Source organism: Pteropus medius, unplaced genomic scaffold (assembly GCF_902729225.1).
Source record: "Pteropus medius unplaced genomic scaffold, Ma_sr-lr_union100, whole genome shotgun sequence".
Classification (NCBI taxonomy): domain Eukaryota; kingdom Metazoa; phylum Chordata; class Mammalia; order Chiroptera; family Pteropodidae; genus Pteropus; species Pteropus medius.
Window position 1 is genome coordinate 258254 of NW_024341755.1, and position 13413 is coordinate 271666.

A 13413-nucleotide genomic window follows, 5' to 3' on the forward strand; every position below is an offset into this window, starting at 1 on the left:
TGGAGATAAGGCACAGTCAGTTATATATATATTATATATATATATATATATATATAGGAGAGGTTATATATAGTATATATGAAATATATATAATTATCTTTTACATATTCATAATGATAACCGCACTCAGAAGATTCAGAACTGAAGTATATAACACAAAACAAAAAGAATAAGAGGGAAAATCCACAAAAGCCAACCAAAATACAGAAAACAGAAACACAAGGACAAGGAAGCAATGGAAACACCCAGCCACCAGAAAGCAAAAGATAAAATGACTATAAGAAGACCTCATATTTCAACAATCATCCTTAATGTAAATGGACTGAACTCACCAATAAAAAGGCACAGAGTTGCACATTGGATCAAAAAACAAAACCCAACCATATGCTGCCTCCAGGAGACACATCTCAGCTCCAAAGACAAATATAGACTCGAAGCGAAAGGGTGGGAAATGCTATTTCAAGCAAATGGCATTCAGGGAAAAGCGGGAGTAGCAGTACTAATATCAGACGAAATAGACTTCAAAATAAAAAGCTAAAGAAAGATACTGAGGGACACTTCATAATGATAAACGGAATCATACACCAAGACATAACACTTCTTAATATCTATGCTCCCAATCAGGGAGCCCTAAAATATATAAAGCAATTAAAAACAGAACTAAAGGGAGAACCAGACCAAAATGTTATCGTAGTAGGGGACCTAAATTCCCCACTGTCGGATATGGACAGATCATCCAAATAGAAAATCAATAAGGAAATCACATCCTTAAATGACACATTAGACCAATTGGAAATAACTGACATTTACAGAGCCTTCCATCCCAAAACAGCTGCTTATACGTTCTTCTCTAGTGCACATGGAACATTCTCAAGAATCAACCACATACTGGGACACAGAGATAGCCTCAACAAATATAAGAGGGTTGAAATCATACCAACCGTATTCACTGATCATAATGCTCTGAAACTAGAGATCAGTTGAAAAAAGAAATCAGGAAGAACCACAAATACATGGAGATTAAACAACATGCTACTGAAGAATAACTGGATCAGAGAAAAAATAAAAAGAGAGAGCAAGAGATACATAGAAACAAATGATAATGATAGTATGACATATCAAAACTTTTGGGACACGGCAAAAGCGGTCATATGAGAAAAGGTCATATCATTACAGGCCTATCTCCAAAAACAAGAACGAGCCCAAATAAACAACCGAATGCTTCATCTTAAAAAACTAGAAAAAGAAGAACAAATGAAGCCTAAAGTCAGCAGAAAGAAAGAAATTATCAGAATTAGAGCAGAAGTAAATGAAATTGAAACAACAAAACAATAGAAAAAAATAAATGGAACAAAGAGCTGGTTCTTTGAGAAAGTTAATAAAATTGACAAATCCCTGGCTAGATTCACTAAAGAAAAAAGAGAAAGGACACAAACAAAAAACCAGGGATGAAAGAGGGAAAATTGTGACTGACATCACTGAAATACAAAGGATCATGAAAGAATACTATGAAAAATTGTATAACAACAAATTTAAAAACCTAGAAGAAATTAACCAGTACTTAGAAAAATACAATCTTCCTAAACTGAATCAAGAAGATTTAGAAAATCTAAATAGACTGATCAGCAGTATGGAAATTGAAACAATCATCAAAAACCTAGCAAAAAGTAAAAGTACAGGACCAGATGGCTTCGCCAGTGAATTCTACCGAACATTCAAAGAAGATTTAATACCTATTCTCCTCAAACTCTTCCAACATATCAAATAGGAGGTAATACTGTCCAACTCATTTTATGAGTCTAATATTACCCTGCTACCCAAACCTGGTAAAGATAACACAAAAAAAGAAAACTACAGACCAGTATCTCTCATTAACACAGATGCAAAAATCCTAAATAAGATACTAGCGAACCGAATACAGCAACATATTAAAAAGATTATACACAAAAATCAAGTGGGGTTCATCACAGAGTCACAGGGATGGTACAACATACGCAAGTTGATTAATGTGATACACCACATAAACAAATTAAAAAGTAAGAATCATATGATCATATTAATAGATACAGAAAAAGCCTTTGACAAGATACAGCATCCATTTATGATGAAAACACTTAACAAAATCGGTATAGAAGGAAAGGATCTTAACATAATAAAGGTCATGTATAACAAACCCTCAGCTAACATTATACTTAATTGTTAAAAACTAAAAACTTTCTCTCTAAGATCAGGAACAAGGCAAGGCTGTCCACTATTGCCACTGTTATTTAATATAACATTAGAGGTCCTAGTAGTGCAATCAGACAAGAGAAACATATAAAAGGCATCCAAATAGGAAATGAAGAAGTCAAACTGTCATTATTTGCATATGACATGATTCTCTATATAGAAAACCCTAAAGACTCCATAAGAACACTACTAGAAACAATAAGCAAATACAGTAAAGTTTCTGGATACAAAATCAACGTTCAAATATCCATAGCGTTCCTATACTCTAATAATGAAGTGTCAGAAAAAGAAGTGGAAAAAAATTCCTTTTGCAATTACAACAAAAAATAAAATATCTAGGAATAAATCTAATGAAACATGAAAGGACCTATATAATCAAAACTACAAGACCCTATTAGAAGAAATCGAAGAAGATACAAAGAAATGGATCTGAAGAATCAACATAGTTAAAATGACCATATTACATAAAGCATTATACAGATTTAATGCAATCCCCATCAAAATCCCATTGACATTTTTTAAAGAAATAAAACAAAAAATTTTCAGATTTGCATGGAAGCACAAAAGACCCCGAATTGCCAAAGCCATCCTGAGAAAAAGGAATGAGGCTGGAGGCATCACTCTGCTGGACTTCAAATTATACTACAAAGCGACAGTAATCAAAACAGCATGGGATTGGCAGAAAAACAGACACAGACCAGTGGAATAAAATTGAGAGTCTAGAAGTAAATCCATATTTATATGGGCAAATTATTTTTGAAAAAAAAAAAACATACAGGGGAGAAAGGAAAGCCTCTTCAATAAATGGTGCTGGGAAAACTTGAAAGCCACCTGCAAAAGAATAATACTGGATTGTCGTCTTCCATCACACACCAAAATTAAGTCAAAATTGATTAAGGATCTGAATATAAGACCTGAAACAATAAAATGCATAGAAGAAAACATAGGAACTGAACTCAAGGACCTTAAAGTTAAAGAGGATTTTATGAATTTGACTTCAAAGGCAAGGGAAGTAAAAGCTAAAATAAATGAATGGGACTACAACAAACAAAAAAGCTTATGCTCAGCAAAAGGAATTGTCAACAAGGTAAAGAGACAACCATCCAAATGGGAAAATATATTTGCAAGCAATACCTCCGATAAGGGCCTAATATCCAAAATATACAAAGGACACATAAAACTCAACAACAACAACAACAACAACAACAACAACAACGACAAAAACGATCTAATCAAAAAATGGGCAGAGGACTTGAATAGACACTTCTCCCTAGAGGACTTATAAATGGCCAAGAAATATATGAAAAGATGCTCAACATCTCTAGCTATTAGGGAAATGCAAATCAAAACATATTAGTTTCAGGTGTACAGCATAATGATTCAATGTTTGTATATATTGCGAAATGATCACCACAATAAGTCTAGTTAACATCTATCACTATAATAGTTATAGATTTTTTTCCTTGTGATGAGAAATTTTATGATCTAGTCTTAGTAACTTTCAAAATATGCAATACGGTATTATGCTGTACATCACATCCCTGTGACTTACTTATTTGATAACTGGAAGTTTGCTCCTTTTGACTTTCTTCACCCATTTGGCCATCCAGCTCTTCTCTACCTCTGGCAACTGGCAACCACCAATCTGTTCTCTGTGTCTATGAGCTTGTTTTTCTGTTTTTTTGTTTCTTTTTTTAGATTCCACATGTAAGTGAGATCATAAGATATTTGTCTTTTTCCATCTGACTTACTTCACTTAGCATAATGCCCTCAAAGTGCATCTATGTTGTCGAAAATAGCAATATCATTCTTTTTTATGGCTGAATAATATTCCATTGTCCGTGTCTCTGTGTGTGTGTGTGTGTGTGTGTGTGCATGTGTATATCACATTTTCTTTATCCAGTTACTCACTAATGGACACTTAGGTCCTTCAGGTCTTTTGCCAAGTTTTTAATCCATTTATTTGTTTTTTGTTGTTGTTGAGTTGTAGGAGTTGTTTATATATTCTGGATATTAACCCTTTATCACATATACGGTTTACAGATATTTTCTTCCACTCAGTAGGTTTTCTTTCATTCTGTTGCTTGTTTCCCTTGCTGCACAAAAGTTTTTAAGTTTGATATAGTCCCATTTGTCTATTTTTGCTTTTTGCGTCATATCCAAAAAATCATTGCCAAAACCAATGTCATGAAGATATTCTCATATGTTTTCTTCTAGGAGTTTTATAATTTCAGGTTTTACATTTGAGTCTTAAATCTATTTTGAGTTAATTTTTGTATATGGTGTAAGTAGGAGCATTCTTTTGCATGCAAATATCTAGTTTTCCTTGTATCATTTATTGAAAAGACTATTCTTTTCCCATTGAATGGTCTTGGCACTCTTGTTGAAAATCAAATGATTTTATTTGCGAAGGTTTATTTCTTGGTTCTCTATTTTATTCCATTGGTCTACATGTATGTCTTTATAGCAGCTCCACACTGTTTTAATTATTGTAGCTTTGTAGTAAGTTTTAAAATCAGGAAATATGAGACCTCCAACTTTTTTTTCAAGATTGTTTTGGTTCTTCAGGGTACCTTGAGATTCCATATGAATTTTAGAATGGATTTTTCTGTCTCTGCAAAAAATGTATTTGAGATTTTGATAGAGATTTCATTGAATCTATAGATCACTTTGGGTAGTATCAATATCTTAACAATACTAAGTCTTCCAATTCATGAGCACAGTTCTTTCCATTTATTTTTGTCTTCTTTAATTTCTTTCAGCAACATTTTGTAGTTTTAGTGTACAAGTCTCTTTCTTCCTTGGTTAAGTTTATTCCTAAATATACTTTTCTTTTTTGTGCTATTATAAATGGAATTGTTTTCTTAATTTCCTTTTTGGATTGTTCATTGTTAGTGTAAATGCAACTAATTTTTGTGTATTGGTTGTGTATCCTATAATTTTCCTGAATTTGTTTATTAGTCCTAATAGTTCTTTTGTGGAATCTTTAGGTTTTTCTACGTACTAGATCATATCATCTGTGAACAGAGAGAATTTTACTTCTTTCTTTCCAATCTGGATGCTTTTCATTTTTCTTACCTAATCAATCTATGTAGAACATACACTGCTGTATTGAATAGAAGTGGTCAAAGTAGGCATCCTTGTCTCATCCTTGATCTTAGAGGAAAATCTTTGAGTATGATGTCAGCTGTGGCTTTTTCACATTAGATTTTTAAGTCTTTAATTCTTTGTTTATCCTGAGGCTGAGAAAGAAAACCAAGAAATTCTTTCCACGAGATTACATCTGTAATATGTATAAATTGAGTGAATTCTTTTTTTTTTCAAGTTACTAAACTATCTCAGAGTTCCTGGCCTGCCAGTATGTGACTTTTCTTGCTCACCTACCTATATGGCTGGAAACCAAGTAAACCAACAGAGTCAAGCCAGTTTTCTTCAGTGGCCTCTTATAGTCAACCTTAATTCTCTAACTGTAGCTGGTGATACCTGATTAAATGAACATCATTCTCAAATATGACATTTCAGGTAAGGCCTTAGTTGTATAACTAATGCTTCAATTATATCCTGGTATAAAGGAGAACAGATTCTTATTGAATTTGTACAAATCATAATATTGCCATGAAAAGTAAGAAGACCCAGTTAGAGTCTGTAAATTCTACAGCGGGTTGGGAATCAGTGAGAAAAAAAGTCATTTACAAATATTTAATTTTAGTTTATAAACACAGTGTCTAGTAAATTGTTATGGGTTATAGATGTAAGAAAGACATAGGACCACATTACATATCCAGAACGTAGAAGATTAAAACAGTAGCAATGTTACCGAACAGAAAGAGTTTGTCTACCTGGAGCTAGCAGAGCCAAACACTAAACACTGAGAATTGCAGTGGAGAAAGATTGGCTATTTTATTATGAATGGCACCACCCAGGAGAACTGGAAGCTAATGCTCAAAAGCTGGAACTTCCCAATGGTTTGTAGGTTATAAATTATATAGACACTGTGGGTTAGGTGTTTTGGGGTCATGCTGGGAACTGATTGGTCAGAGTGAGTTAAGGATAATCATTCATTTCTTTAGGTCTTGAGGACAGTCCTGAGGTCTGTTCCAGTGTCCTTCTGTCTGATTTCATGGGAAAGTAGCCACGGTGTTGTTCCAACTTAGGGCTCAGGAGCTAAAATATAACTTAGGTCAAGATGTTATGTTTAGCTTGTCAGAGCTCTGGACCTTTTGATCATTAGTTAGATCCGGGATACTGTCTTCTGCTGCTTCGGGGGTTGCTGATTATCCGGGTGTGTGTGTGTGTGGTGGGGAGACTAGGTCTCTGAGGTAGGATTTAAAGCTAAATTTAATCAGAGTTATAAAGACTCTTGGTTTCACCAACAATATTCCAAACAAAAACTATAATCATCCCTTATCAGGTCATTCAGTCCTATATAATTAACTCTTGTTCTGCTGAATCTTGGGTTGGTAATCTCATGAACCCATTTGCTTCTCAACAAAAAGCATTCTGGAAATCATAACTCAGTTTATCGGTATGATTTTAAAGTTATTGAACCAATGACTTTAGAAGCTAGTATCCACAAATGCACTTTTTCCGAATGTTAGTAGGCTAAAATACGTAGCACAGTACTTTTTGGGAGAAAGAGTGAAACAGCACACTGGTCCTGTTTCCTTAAAGCAGTTTGGTGATTCATTCAATCCTTGTGTTATTTTACAAAGATAGCACTGCACATATGCCACCCCTGTCCTTAAGATGACCCCAGAGCCAAGAATCTTCAGTCTACTGAACTTAAGTAATGGAGGTGTGTCTACCGGAGCCATTTATGAAAAAGCAAGGGGTCCTTCAATAAGGAAAATCCAGTGCCTAGACCAAATGTGGACAAATACAGAACTGACCAATCAAACCCTGCCAAATTGGAATTTCTTTGAGCTTTCTCTTGCCCCTTGACCCTATACCATAACTGGCCAAGTTGCAAAACCCTCCAATCAAAACTTGCTCCACCGGCTTTACCTCATGCCATCCTCTTCTCCCTAACCCTTAAAACTTGTCCAGACCCCAGACTAGGGAGACAGATTTGAGCAGTGTCTCCTGTCTCCTGCGGGTTGACTCAGCATTAAATAAATAGCTTTTTCATTTCACAAAGGCCAGTGTCATAGTTTTGGCTCCTTTGTGCATTGGGCAGTCAGTACTTTCTCAGTAGTAACAGCTACTTTCCAGCACCCCGACAGCTTTGCATGATTCCACATTGGCTATGTAGGCAAGGCTTGAACCATTGCTCATCTAAGTCATGGAAGAATGCTTTTTGGTCTTCCCAGAGCATAAGAGCATGCAAGGCTTCTGAGCAGCTGTTATCACCACACCATTTCCCACTGCCTCGTCAACTTTCACCCCTGTCTAGCAGAACGCTATCTGAAAAGTTTCTTGTTTTTTTGCCTCTTAGATTCTGATGAAATGTATCTTCTCACCTCTCTTCGGGACACAGCTGTAGGTTATACAACTTTAGCTGCAGGACAGACTCCTCAGAAACAGGGTATCCTATCATTCTTGTTGCAGTCATCTGGCCCCTTTTGTTTTTCCCATTGCAAGGGACAAGGGGAACTATTACTTTTGGCTACTCATCCTTTTTAATGTCTATGTAAGTAACACACTGTCTGTATCTAAAAAGGGCTCATTGTTTTCTTTACTAACCAAATCAGTCGTACTGTCTTTGTGTTGACATCTACTTCCACAGGGCTCTGAGATAGTCTTTCCTTGAAAACACAATTTCTGCCTTGCGGATGATTTCTGAGTCTTCGGGCAAGCATGAAAGAAAAACAAAGACTATTTGTAGATGTGATATTGTGATTTATAATAAGAAATGTATATTCTGTCTTTGTCCCTGTTCCTGGCACAGAGCTCCTAAAATCCTTGAAATTTCCTAAGTGATGAAGGCCATAAAGGTGTCTTTTGTTATGTTAATGAGGAGAAATGAGTAACAAAAGAATGAGCTGGTTGCCAGGGGAACCAGCCTTGTGATTAGAGGGTTGGAACTTGTAGTCCCACTCCTCCCCAACCTCTGGGGAGGGATGAGGGGCTAGAGATTGAGTTCAATCACCAATACCTAATTATTTAATCAATCATGCCCATGTAATGAAACCTCCTTAAAAACCTAAAATGATGGGGCAGGAGAGCTTCCAAGTTGGTGAAAACACGGAGATTTGGGGAGAATGGTACACCTAGTGAGGACAAAGAAGCTCCGTGCCTTTTCCCACGTACTTTGCAGTACACATCTCTTCCATCTGGCTGTTTCTGAGTTATATAGCCTTTTATTATAAAAAGGAATTTAATAAGTTAAATATTTCTCTGAGTTCTGTGAGTCACTATAACAAATTAATCGAACCCAAGGAGGGGGTCGTTGGAACCTCCAAATCTATAGTTGATCTATCAGAAGCCCAGGTGACAACTTGGACTTTTCAATTGGTGTCTGAAGCGGGAGAGAGGGAGTCTTGGAGGACTGAAGGCTTAATCTGTGAAATCTGACACCATCTTCAGGTAGAGAGTGTTAGAATTGAGTTGAATTGTGGGACATCCAGTTGGTGTCTGAGAATTGCTAAGTGGTGTGGAAAAAAGTACTTTGGAATTGGTGTCAGAATTGGAGTAGATGACAAAGTCTTAAAATGGCTGTGGTTAATTTATTGATGGATGGTAATTTTCTAAATGAAAGAGCTGATGAGCTTATAACAAGAATAATGCAATTGACAAGGAAATTTTGTTGTTTCTGTGGCATGCGAAACAACCATAATAAAGCCAACCACACAGTTTTAGACAAAATGCGATTAGGATCATTATTAAACATAGTTTCACTGAAGACAATAAATGTTACATCTGATTTACAAAAAAATAGATGAACATAATTTTTATAAAGGAAAAAAAAATCTCAAAATATAACATAATAATCTGGGAGCATAATGTCAATAATATACCATGAATATACTAAACATTCAGTAAGAATATATACCAAGAGACTGTCAAAGAGATTCATTAAGTCTGGAGTAGGTCCTAGACATTTGAATTTTAATAAAACTTTTTAAGAAAGCTTTTGCCAGTATATGTGCATAGATTTAACTAGTGTCATTATAATTTTCACCACACATTTTGTGTTTGAGCTTCATCTACATTCTAATTGCTATAGCTCTAGTTTCTACATTTGACTGGTATATCGTATTTTGCTATACGATTGTACCATGATTTATTTATCCAGAATAATCTGTTGATGAATGTTTGAGTTGTTTTTAGATTTGTGCTTTTAAAAAGAGTAGTGTAAAGGCCTTTCTGTGCAGGTGTCCTTGAGCATACCTGCCAGGGGTTCTAGGTATATACTTGTAGGTGCATTTGAGGTATCAGATAGGTATAATCTGGTAGATATGACCAAATTGCTCTACGAAGTTGATATACCAGGTCACAAAACAACTAGTTGTGTATGGAAGTTTCCATTGCTCTACATCGTCTGTCTAAAGAGGAGGCTGAGTGTCTGGTTCCAAATACGCATCTTTGAGTCAAGCACATGGGGATTATGATAGCAGCTCTTTCGCTTAGTAGCTGTGTGACTGGAACATGTACTTAACCTCTCTGAGCCTTACTCTTATAGTCTATAAAAGGATATCCTGATAGCTAAGAGAATATCTAGAACATATAGATGGACAGCAAATGTTCGTTTCCTTCCTATTCCATCTTTTCCCCTCTTTAAAAGAAATTTTTGTTTTAACCTTAAGATTGTCACTATATATCAGAGAGTATTTGGGGAAATGTTAAAAGAAGAAGGAAAGCAAACACATTCATGTATATCGTGTAACACATTCAGGGCCATTTCTGTAATAAAGAATGCCGTCACAAGAATGAGCTGTCTGATGGAGTAGAGTGGGAGAAAAATAGTCTTTCCTATTGAATGATTGTATCTTTGCTCTGGTCTCTTTGTGTCCAGTAGGTTCAATTTAGGCATGTACATGAACTAGGAGTCTGGGACCTTCTTAAAGCTCCAGAAAGATGAGGCGTTTGGTGACTGTGGATTGGCAGGGAGGGACACTGGAACAGGAGTCAGAAGCATTGTCTGAATCTCAATGCCTGAGCCTTCACTGTGACAGGACCTTAAGTGAATCATTTCCTCACTCCTCTCCTCACCTACCAAGAGAATTGCACCAGGGAGCCAGGTCAATGAGGATATGGTATCTGATTGAATATCCATGATGTTCGAGCCCCTACGCCATCTGCTTTACTTGCATTTCTCCTTTTTTGTCAAGCATTTTTGTTCCAGTGGCCTTCATGGGGCGAAATCAGCAACCAATGAAAGAGAACAATATTAGGGATCTATTTTAGATAGTAAGGAGTCACAGAAATACTTTCTGAGAAACTATATTTAAAAGGTAACCTGAAGTGTGAAAAAGAGAGAGTTAGGGTGGGAGAGACTCCCAGCAAGGGAAATAGCATGTACAAAGGACCTGGGGTAGGAAGTAGTGTGGCCCTTTTAGAATAGAGTAAAGCCAGTGTGACAGAGTGTGAAAGGGGAAGGCAGGGTCCAGAGCTGGCAGGGCACTCTGGGCAGTGGTCAGGAATTTGCATTTTACCTGCTGAGCTCTGGCAAGCACTGGAGAGTTTATAAACGGGTGTGAGCTCACTTGCTTTTGGCATCCAGGAAAGTGTTAGACTCAGAGTAGAAATATCACCCTTCTTTGTAAACAGAGCAGAGAAGCCATGAAGAACAGCCTTGTGGGTGGAGGCTGTGCTGCTGAGGTGACAGAAATAGGTCTTTGTTACTATGGAAACCTGACATTGGACTGCTGACAGTGGTGATGAGGACACGTGACAGGACTTGAGCTGGCCAGTGAGACTCTCCTGATTCTCCCACTCTAGTGATTGTATTACATGAGATAAAGAAGGTTGGGGGGCAGCTGATCTTTCATGGAGTTCAGGCCTATCTATTGGTCCTGCTAAGGGAGGATAGAGGTCACTAAGACACACAGTCTCATTTCCTTTGTCTGGATCTGAAACACCTAGGTATTCTTCTGTTCATGGCAAGAGGTCCAGATTCCTCCCTGACGTTTTCCCCATCATAATCTCATGCAGCCACAGTTCCTGAACATTTGATGTTCTTTAAAAGATGCTATTATTACTCACTCAAGGCATAACATTTTCCCTTATTGAACTATAATTCAGAAGGAACACATATTGCATTTATTTAGATTTTTAGCTGTATCCACTGAACACGATTGTATTTTTTGCATTTTTAGATCATAAACCATATGGAGCTAGCTCTCATTCCTACATTAATTTTAGTGGACCAAAGAGTTAGACAAAAGTGTGTTAAGTGTATATTGAATATGTTTTGATTTAGATCTACCACTTTATTATTTGTTTTTTGTTTGTTCCCTCTGTTTTTCATTACCCTGTGTCCCCTTTTTTGCCTTCCTTTGGCATATTTGAATGCTTTTCAGTACTAGATTTTAATTTTTTATTATGATTTTTAATATATCTTTATATAACATTTTTGTGGTTGCTTTATGGATTATGAACTATCTACTAAACTTTTCACAATTTAACTAGAATCAATAGTTTACTACTCACCTTAATAGATTTCCTTACCCTCCCCCCTTATGCTATATTTTCCTTATGTATTATGTATTATATCTATTTTGAAATCTACATAGATATCTACAACATCTACATTATTGAAAGCCCCATCAGTCAATGTTATATTTTGCTATCTTATTCCAATATTTACCATGCTTTTAGAAACCTATTTGGCTGTATCTTTATATTTATTTCCTCTCTAGATCTCCATGAGTCCCAAATTAGGGTAGGAGGCAGTGGGAATAAAAAATTTGCCATTCATAGTGTTTTATTTTAAACACTTTTGAGCATTTAATGAACTTCCCTCCATGTGGTTTCAAGCTACCAGGACACAGGCCCCAGCCCCCAACACCCTTAAACTTCTCTTTGGCTCTTCTGCTAGAGAATTTGGCCTTCACCATGACAGGCTGCTTTGGGAGCTTCCCCTTCCCCAGAACTTTGTAGTAGCCCGATCACACCAAATCAATGATAGGAGCAGTTCCTGTCTTGTTTTTGGCAACATTTACCTGTGTTTGTTCACTGACCAAGGTTGACAGTTGGGCAGGTTCCTCTTTAAGTGGTAATGTCTCATAGCAACTTTCCCAAAGTAACCCGGGTGATATTTGTTGAAGTTGATCCTGTGGTGATGCATGCCACCAGCATTACTTTGACCTCCCGGGTGCTTCTGATGCTTGCGATGTGGCCATGGCCATGGCTCCATGGCCCCGAAGTTTCTGGGTCTCCCTCAGTCTGGATAGCATGTCTGCGGCCAAGACAAAAGAGCATCATTCATAATATTTTAAAAATTTGCCATAATATTCTGCTTTAAGAGTAATATAGGTCATTATTAATTAATTAAGCAATACCCTGGACAACATCAAATGCTAGTGCCCAAAGGGATTACAGCATTCAGATCCCCAATGCCTTCAGGACACAATGAGAATACCTTTAGGTGAATTTCAGGTTCCACCACTAAGTAGGCATTCTAAGCAGTTTCCCTGATTTCCTTAACTTCTTCCAACTTCCTACCCTGGTCTAAATTATTGGGTTAAGTAGGTAACTTGAATAAGTATTTAGATTAAAGGAGATGCAATTTAGAGTACCACTTGTTTGCATTAATTTTTTAAACATTAATTTCCTGCTCTCCATATCATCTTTCTCAGAGAAAACACCTGTTCTGATTGATCCTTTTCTATCTATCATCTTAGAAAAACAACAATCAATTCACATAATCCCTATGCCACATTCTCTTGACCCTGGGGGTGGGCAGAATTTCATTTCTATCATCATCACCATCGCCAACACCAAGAGTGGTTATTAAATAAGTATCCATGAGAAATTTTAAATGACATGTCCTTAACTCCCGGTGGCCCATCATCTACATAAGAGATCACTGTATATGAAGTGTTTGTTAAACTTTTTCCATAATCATCTCCCAGAAGCCTTTCAGACATATTTTTGCTTAAGTACTCCAACCCGACTCCCCAGCCGAATGTGAAAATTTTAATGCCACAGTCTTAGTTTATCTGTTTGTATACTATGTTCCTTTGGAGGTTCACAGACCATTATAATATCTATGAAAACCCTGCCCTCAAGAACGAATGTTAG

At 36.6% G+C, this 13413-nt stretch overlaps 1 pseudogene; it reads right to left on the reverse strand.

The window, feature by feature from the left end:
* Positions 1 to 12142: 12142 nt before the first annotated feature.
* LOC120594251 (60S ribosomal protein L27a-like) lies at positions 12143 to 12566 on the reverse strand (annotated as a pseudogene).
* Positions 12567 to 13413: the final 847 nt, after the last annotated feature.